The following is a 9982-nucleotide window of genomic DNA, read 5'->3' on the forward strand; positions in this document are numbered from 1 at the left end:
CCTGGGCTTTCCCTCCTAACCTCCCCTGCCCACACCTCCTGCTGCCCCACTGCTGGGCTCTCCCTCCCACCCACTCCCCCTGCTGCCCCAGCGCTGGGATTCCCCCCACCAGTGCTGACTTCGCCTACTCCCCCCTCACCTCCAGCCAGTCCAGCACTGGCAGGGTCGGGATAAGCAGCGGGGCTCCCGGGCCGCGCCTCAGCCCAGGGTCTCTCCAGCCAAGGCTCCCGCCTCCAGGACCGTCTGGGACCCAGGAGGGCAGAGCCAGGGGACTGCCCCAGCAGGGGCTGAGGAGCTGAGGCAGAGTAGCCCCAGAGGGAGCGGAGCCCCGGAGAGCAGGATGTGGGCCCCGCACGGCAGCGCCCTGCCCTCTATGGCCTCGCTGCTGCCACTGCTTCTGGCCGCCCTGCCACAGTCCCTGGGCGGCTCGGGCCACTTTGCCCAGCCCTGGTTGCGGCGCTGAGGGACAGCAGCTCTGCAGCACCTGCAGGCAACTCCATGTGCCCCATAAGACGGCCCCCAGCTCTAGTGTCACCCACTCGGAGCCTGCCCAGCCCAGCCACAAGGTGCAGGTGCTGCTCCCCCGCTGCGCAAACCGCAGGCTTCCTCTGTGACCCATATTTCTGCATGGCTATAGCATTTTCATTTGTGAAATGAGGATCATAATTCCTACTTTCCCCAGAGGAGGATCAATTTATTGTCTATAGACCATTGTGTGATCCTTGGACTGGGGAGATGAAAGAAATTCAAGTTATTGCTACTCCAAACCATTTTGTCTATTGATAAAAAGCAATCACCTCTGAGGAAACGTGGCAATTACTTGAATAGCACACAACAAACAAGTTAGGACAGAAACAGAAAATATTGTCTTCAGCTGAAATGGAAGGTTGAAGTTACATCAGCAAAATATAATAACCTAATTCACAAGATGGCCAGAACAATGGGTTATACACATCTCCTGTGAAGAGAATTGTGAAATCTTTAGTGATCTTAAACAACCAGGAACAACCTTGGCTTTCTTATAGCTGGGATCTCCTTCCCACTGATTACTGTGCAGGGGGATAGGTTCTTTCTTACTTAGTTTGTGAATCGGTTGCACCAGCAACCATCTTTTCAGTATGTGCATGTACAGTACCTAGCACGCTGTCATCCCGATAATGAATGAGGCCTCTAGGCATTGGGGCAACACCAGTTAATAATACAAATACCTCCCACTGAATGTTTTCCTTCACTGTCTCCCATTGACCTAGAGACCAAGCCTGACCCTGTCTTAGCTTCTGACATCTGCCATGGTCACATACTGCATTAGAAAAGCTGCGCAAACTTACAATGTATTCTTAACTTCAAGTTCACTTGCTAACTCTTCAATCAATGTAATTATGGAATAATCCATTATTCCTTTTTTCCCCTTTTATGTATACAAGAGATATCTCTTTTAAAAAGGGGGAGAGGAGGGTTGGGCCTGTCCAGCAGGCTTAATTCTCCAACTGGCTAAATAGCTCACATTGCTTTAAAATGTTTACTAAAAGCTTACTAAATGTTTACTAAATGTTTACTAAAAAACTAAGAGAAACTAAATGTTTCTCTAAATGTTTACTAAAAAACTAAGAGAAACTAAATGTTTACTAAATGTTTACTAAAAAACTAAGAGAAACAAAAAAATCAAAGAATTACCAAGGCAAAGATGCATCCTAAGATCATCTTGAAGTACTGCTAGAAGTAGTAATGCTTCGTACTTATTACACCTTTGATCCAAGGATCGCAAAGTATTTTCAAAAGCAAGTAAATATCTCCATTGTACAGATACAGGAATTTCACCTGGTTTCATAAAGAACAGGTCATGGCTCCATTACCAGAAAGAGTTTTCTAGCTGACAGATTGCTTAAACTGGTACCTTAGACTATTGAAATCCTTTACAAAATAGAGGTTGGATAGAGGCAAAGCTTCCTTGAGCCCTGTCATAGAAATGTAGACCTCAACAGGTCAGCTAGTTGAGTCCCCTGCATTGAGGCAAGACTAAGTATTATCTAGCCCATGCTTGACAGGTGTTTGTCTAACAAACCTGTTTTTAAAACCAAGAGTGATGGAGATTCCACAACCTCCGTAGGTAATTTGTTCCAGTGCTTAACAACCCTACAGGTAGGAAATTTTTTCCTAATGTCCACCCTAAATCTCCCATGCTCTCTCATGCTGTGTATCTTTTCTCTTTAATAGCTACTGAGAATTTCAAAGCATGATGCAAAAGTTGTTAAGTAACATTAACTCCTCTTTTGCAGATGGAGAAACAAATACAGAGTTGAGCTAACTTACTCAAGGAGTCAGCAGCAGAGCTGGGAATAGAAGCCAGAACTCCTGGTTCCCAGACTACTGTACTGACCATTGGACCATTCTCCTGCTCTGACATACACTCTGCCTTTCAAAAATTCCCACTCTTTTGTCTGAAGACAGCAGGCACAGTGATTCCTTCATATAGTGTCTATAATTTATAAAGCACTTTGGGATATTTCAGGATGAAAAGTGGTTTATAAACATAGGTTATCATATGATTAAACTAAAGAATTTTAAAAAAAATAGCTGTTGGTGCATATTAAAACATTTTCTGTATGGGCAAAGCAGAGTTTTTGATCTTCCACTGGCAATCCTTCAGGTCTTCCCGAACTGCTCTGAAAATAACCCGCATCAGCAGCATGTATTAACATCCCCATACTTTTTTGTAAAGTGTACAACTCCCCAGTCCCACCTGCTTCCTGGCTTAGCTGTTCCTCTTCTTGGTGCCCAGCAAATGCCGATGTCTTGTTGAGTTAGCTGTGCTATAAATCACAGTGTCACCACTTAGCTGGTAGAAGTGATTTAATTAATGTGTTGTGCCATCCCCAGAGTCTCTCCCCACCTGACTGCTAATCAACCTTCATCAGCAGTAGGAAAACGCAGCCCTTCTTCTTAGAACCACACAGGAGAAGCTGAAGGAAAGACTGTTAATTGCAGCTGTAAAGATGAGCCTATTGCTTATCTCTAAACTATAGTCTGCTTCTTCAATTCTGTTGTCCTAGTCTCTGACAAACTAGAGAAAAGACCAAGTGCATTAATGTTATCTAGTGTCATGTTGGAAATCATTTCTGTCCTGGAAGCATGTAGCTGCTGAAACTCTTAACAGGATCCTGTTATGTACATAAGTATTTGAGCCACTTTTACAGCCTGCATACCAGATGGGATGAAATAATCAGTTTACCATATAAACCCTGCCCACACTCAGTGGTTACACTTCATGGTTCTACAGCACAGTATAATGATCACTACAAATCACTGAGCCAAACATGCCAAAGCCAGTAAGGAATTATAGGGTAGACCAGGGGCTCTCAACCTTTCCAGAGTACTATACCCCTTCACAGGCATCTGATTTGTCTTGTGTACCCCCAAGTCTCACCTCACTTTTAAAAACTTACAAAATCAGATATAAAAATATAAAAGTGTCACAAGTACGCTATTACTGAAAAAAGCTGACTTTCTCATGTTTACCATATAATTATAAAATAAATCAGTTGGAATATAAATATTGTACTTCCATTTCAGGGTACAGTATACAGAGTAGTATGAGCAAATCATGGACTATGTCATTTTAGTTTGTACTGACTTCGCTAGTACTTTTTACGTAGCCTGTTGTAAACTAGGCAAATTTCTAGAGGAGCTGATGTAGCCCCTGGAAGACCTCTGAGTCCCCCCAGCAGTACGTGTTCCCCTCGCTGAGAACTAGTGTAGACCAGGTAATGCACTGGCTCCCTTGGAGTCTTTTCTTGCTACTAAGTAAACAATAGGTGATTTTCAAATTGGAATATATATGTCACAACAATGATTTTATTGCCGAAGGGCCCCCTTGCCTAACAGAAAAGCTTGGTGTGCTGAAAAACAATGCAATAAAATAATGTAATTGGGGAGGGTTGAAAACATGATCTGTGTTTGGCATTCATGAGCCCATGTCTAATTATAATAATAAACAACCCTCTTAAACAACCAAGAGGGTCTGAAAAAAAGGGGAGAGGAGAGTTTATAAATAGCCAGCTGCACTCTAAAAAAAATAAAAAAATACTTTGCATGTTTGTGTCATTGAACAGGTTGAGAAGGAGATTAGGGGAGCAACCCACAGGCCACAGAGCTCATTGCAGCTAAGCCTGGACTCCCTGCTGACTTCAGATACAATGATGGTCTCTCTCAAGGTGGGATGGTGCCATATGATAGGCTGTGCGGTTCAGTAGTTAGGACAGGGACTCAAGAGGCTTGGCTTCTATTCTTGGCTCTGCCACAGATTACCTATATCACCTTTAGCAAGTCACTTCACTGCTCTGCACCACAGTTTTTTCAGTGATTAAAAATGGGAAGAGAAACAAGTGTAATGAAAGAAAGATCCTTGAGAATCTCTTCTGCTGGGGTTCCCATGGCTCCACTTGATGTTCTTATATAATTAATCCTAGTTAGACCAACCCTCCTGACACAAAACATATTTAACTTGGCAAGTAAATCCCTTTGCAGGCTAACCTAATGTCCCTTTGGCTATGGTCTTTACTAACATGCAGGAGACTTCGATTCAGTGCCGCTCTGGTGCATTCATCCCCCTGCAGGGTACATCTCAGTGCAGTAACTCCGCCAGTTGCATCAAAGGGAGTCTCGCTCAGTCCACCACCTAATAAAGGATGTGGAAAGGAGGAGAAGTAAGGGGAGGAAATTACAAAGAGTGCATCCGTGATAATTAATGTTCACCCAGCCAAATTAGATAAAGAGAGGAAATTCACACCCATGGGCGAAGTGTTTTTCTAGCACGAGAGCGGGAGTCAGGACTCCTGGTTTCTATAGCTGACTCTACTAACAATTTGCTGTGCGCCTTATGTGAGGTAATTAATCTGTCTGTGCCTATGTTTCCCCCAGCTATAATATTTACCCACCACAAAGGTGTATTATGAGAAGCAAGGGCAAACCCTACTCACCCTATTCGAGTAATCAATCCCAGTGGAGCCCAGGGGCCCTGATCATTCTCCTGTTAAAGTCAATGGGGTTGCTTTGGTCATCTAGCATTTGGCCAAGTGTCTTTGAGTTCCTCATGTGATTGACACTACATAAGTTCAGTGCATTAATGCTTTGGCCACTATGCCTGCAGACTCAACAAGGCTCAGCATAGCTTACTCCAGGAAAGCTCTGCCCAGCCAGAAAGGGCTTTACACAGGGCAGATCAAAGCTCGCTGCAAGGTGTGTGAGATGTCCCTAATTCTGCAATTCCACCACTGTTCCTAGAGAGCCAGTATAAATGACCATGATCGGAAGACTCAGTGCCCTGCAGCCCTTCTAGCACTGCCTAACAGGGCCATTACCATTCTGGCTAAGCAGCTGTTTCCATTGTAAATTCCTAATTTCAAGGGTTTATAATTTGGCCATGAAAGTCCTCTCCAGGCAGAGATTTGGCCAACAAGGCCTAGCCAGGGAACTATTTATTTGTTCATTTATTTATTTTTGAACACATTTTAAAGACATCTGTTGGGAAATATTTTGTATTTTGTGTAGAAGGCAGGAAAAAATACAAATATGGTGTCTCAGGTTTCTTAGAGGCGTTTAAATAAATGTATTTATTAGAAGAATGAGATCTTGGTTTTTATTTTATCAATCACATTTTATTGGATGAAAAAGGAAATATTATTATGCTCCCAATTAAAATAGTATGAAAACAGGTATGCATAAAAGAAGCAGCTCTTTCCCTGACACAGTGCTAATTTTCTGGGTTAATTTGTGTGTTTTGTTCCACTTGCCTCCCATGAACTAGAGGCAAAGTCAAATCCCCTTCCTGTTGCTTCTTATCTTGATGGTCTTTTGTTTTGCACCGTAATGTCCCTTAGGAAACTTCCTCTCGGCATAGGAAAGGAGTTTGCTGTGAAAGCAACTCTTTACTCTGCTTTGCCTTTCAGCATCAGTCACTTCCGGAAGGAGAAACTGTCTAATTTCTGGAGCAATAAAGTGCCTGACCTCACCATAATTATCAAATGAACCAGTAGACAAAGAAATACTTGTTTAAACCTTTTCTGCCCTGCCTACCCTTTCCCCTGTTTTCTCAAGGGAACTGAAAGATTGGCACCAGGGCGGATTGCTAACAAGCCACAAAAATTCACCATGAGGCCAGATTTTGCTCTTAAAATGGTTCCAACTGGGAATCAGTCCAGTTACATCAGTGGAGTTACTGTAGATTTACACCAACGTAACAGAGCATAATTTGACTCCTGAGGTTTTTTTGGGAGGGATATTGAACACAACTTCTATGAATTTGTTCTGTCATGGAAAGTACAACCTAGGCCTTGTCTAGTCTTTAAACTATCTCTAGGATAGTTATTTAGGCAAAGTGAAATACCTTCAACTGTAGGGACTGTGGGAACCCCACATCAGAGTATCCCTCAGCTCAGTGGTTAGAGTAAGCACCCGCAGGGTGTGTGAGACCCAAGTTCACATCTGTTCTCTCCATCATGCAGAAAGAGGACTTATCCTCACTCTCCCACATCCCAGGTGAGTACTATGGGGCTAAATGTTATAAGGTGAGCGCCAGTGCCTCCTCCTCTGGCTGTTTCACATAGAATGAAGTAGGCATTTAATTCATTCTCACAAAAAATGACTTAAATGCCGAAGCTGCCTGAGTCCGAGAGGGGTTCCTACTTGTAGATTGCTGGCAGAGATAGGCACCTCCGTGTGCCCAGGACGGAGGCACCGAGCTCTGAGAGCAGTGGGGTTTAGGACACATCCCTCTTCTTGGCATCTTGCATAGGCTACTTTAGGTGGCTGCCTGCCTAGCACACTGGCTTTTGTGAATTGCATTGTCAGGCACCTCTCTTCCCATTCACTGTATAGGGAGGCTAAGCACCTAACTCAGACTTTGTGGATCACAGTTTCAGAGGGGTAGCCGGGCTGGTCTGTATCAGCAAGGAGTCCTTGTGGCACCTTAGAGACTAACAAATTTATTTGAGCATAAGCTTTTGTGGGCTAAAACCCATGTACATGGCCAAACCGGAGGGGCATTGCTGGTTAGGGTCGGCTCTAGGTTTTTTGCCACCCCAAGCAAAAAAAATTTTGGCTGCCTCCCACCCCAGCCCTGGGCTCTCACCCCCACACACACACCACCAGTGCCCTCCCCCACCCACACCCCGTGCCGCACAGCCCTGGGCTCTCTCTTCCCCCCCACCCATACCCCCTGCTACCCCAGCACTGGGCTCCCACCCCACCCTACCTGCACTCCCTGCTGCCCCTGCCCTGGGCTCTCCTCACACACACACACCCGACCCCCTACATCCCAGCACTGGACTCCCACTACCAGTGCTGACTCTGCATCACTCCACCCCTCGCTCCAGCCAGTCCGGCACTGGCAGCTGTCGGATAAGAGCACGGGCTCTGGCCATCCTCAGCCAGGTCCTCCAGCCAGGGCGCCCACCTCACAGACTGGCTGGGACCCAGGATGGCAGAGTTGAGGGGATACCTACGGTCAGGGCGCTAGGGAGCGGCAGAGAGTAGCCCCGAGGGATAGCCAAGCCGGGGAGCAGGACATGGGCCCCACATGGAAGTGCCCCACCTTCTATGGCCCCTCTGCCACTGCTGCTTCTGGCTGCCCTGCCACAGTCCCTGGGTGGCTCAGGTTGCTTCACCCAGCCTCAGCTGCGACGCTGAGGGTGGCCGCCCTGCAGCACGTGCAGGCAGCTCAGTGTGCCCCACGGGGCGGCCCCCAGCCCAAGTGTCCCCCACTCGGAGCCTGCCTGGCCCAGCCACAAGGTGCGGGTGCTGCTCCCCCACTGCGCAAACCGCAGTGGCCCCAGAGCACCCCCCGCACACATCCTGCTGCTGCTGCCAGGGCCAGCTTTAGACTTTTGCCGCCTGAAGCAAAAAAACAAACAAAAAAAAGATGGCTGGAATGCTGCCCCTGAAAATGTGCCACCCCAAGCATGTACTTGGTTTGCTGGTGCCTAGAGCCGGCCCTGTTGCTGGCACATGATGGCATATATCTCTGTCTGAGGGGTTGGAGCAAATGTGGTTGTATCTTAGAGCTTGGCTGTAGACAATGGATTGCGTGGTGTGGTCTGGATGAAAGCTGGAGGCATGTAGGTAAGTATAGCAGTCAGTTGGTTTCCGGTATAGGGTGGTTTCTGTAACCATCGCTTATTAGCACAGTGCTAATTGTTTACAGCCAAGGTCTAATATACAACCGCATTTGCTCCAACCCCTCAGACAGTGACAAACACCTACAAGATCTCTATCAAGCATTCTTACAAGTACAATATCCACCTGCTGAAGTGAAGAAACAGATTGACAGAGCCAGAAGAGTACCCAGAAGTCACCTACTACAGGACAGGCCCAACAGAGAAAGTAACAGGACACCACTAGCTGTCACTTTCAGCCCCCAACTAAAACCTATCCAGCGCATCATCAAGAATCTACCACCTATCCTAAAGGACGATCCCTCACTCTCTCAGATCTTGGGAGACAGGCCAGTCCTCGCTTACAGATAGATCCTCAACCTGAAGCAAATACTCACCAGCAACTACACACCACACAACAAAAGCACTAATCCAGAAACCTATCCTTGCAACAAAGCCCGTTGCCAACTCTGTCCACATATCTATTCAGGGGACACCATCATAGACCCTCATAGAAAAAAAAAAACCCTAATCACATCAAAAGCCACACTATCAGAGGCCGTTCACCTGCACATCTACCAATGTGATAAGTATGCATCATGTGCCAGCAATGCCCCTTTGCCATGTACATTGACCAAACCGAACAGTCTTCTACGCAAAAGATAAAAAAAAAACCAATGGACATAAATCAGACAAAAAGAAATTATAACATTCAAAAACCGTTGCGAGAACACTTCAACCTCCCTGGTTTACTCAATTACAGAACTCAAAGTCGCAATACTCCCAACAAAAAGCTTCAGAAAACAGACTCAATGAGAAACCTGCAGAATTGGAATTAAATTTGCAAACTGGACACCATTAAATTAGGCTTGAATTAAAGAAAACTGGGAGTGGATGGTTATACACAAAGTAAAACCTATTTCCCCATGCTAATTTTTCCTCCCTACTGTTACTCACACCTTCTTGTCAACTGTTGGAAATGGGTCATCCTGATTATCACTACAAAAGTTTTTTTTCTCCTGTTGATAATAGCCCACCTTATCTGATTACTCTCATAGTTAGTATGGCAACACCCATTTTTTCATGTCCTCTGTGTATATATATCTTCCTACTGTATTTTCCACTGCATGCATCCGATGAAGTGGGTTTTAGCCCATGAAAGCTTATGCCCAAATAAATTTGTTAGTCTCTAAGGTGCCCCAAGTATTCCTCGTTCTTTTTATCAGAGGGGTAGCCGTGTTAGGCTGGATCTGTAAAAGCAGCAGAGAATCCTGTGGCACCTTATAGACTAACAGACGTTTTGGAGCATGAGCTTTCGTGGGTGAATACCCACTTCGTCAGACACAGATCTTTTTGTGGATCACAGTATTGTTCCTGAGATTTGCACGGCCCTTAAAAGTTAGGCATTGTGACACTGGACATCTCAACACCCACATCCCTTTGTAGACCTGGGCCTAAATGATTTTTTTTCATAGAAAGTGTCTGTTTTCTTCACAATTTTTCAATTTATCATAAAAACCCCAAAACCTGAACACCAAAAATGTTTCAGTTTGGACAAAAAGTTTTGGTTTTTGCTTTTTCAATAAAAAGTCAAAATTTTCCATAGATTTTTCCACTGATTGTTTTTTTTTCATTTTTGTTGAAATTTTCCAGATGAGAGAATTTTTTTTTCTATTCAGCTCTACATAGCAAAAAGATGCTGCTTGTATGGTAAGTGTATTATTAGCTTTCTGGTCATTATGGCTGATTTCTTATCATTACAAAAAGTGGTGAACATTATAGGTAAAATGCAAAAGTGAAAATTATTGTTCTGAAAGTTATTTTTATTTTGCATT

Source organism: Chelonoidis abingdonii, chromosome 22, assembly GCF_003597395.2.
Source record: "Chelonoidis abingdonii isolate Lonesome George chromosome 22, CheloAbing_2.0, whole genome shotgun sequence".
Taxonomy (NCBI): Eukaryota; Metazoa; Chordata; order Testudines; family Testudinidae; genus Chelonoidis; species Chelonoidis abingdonii.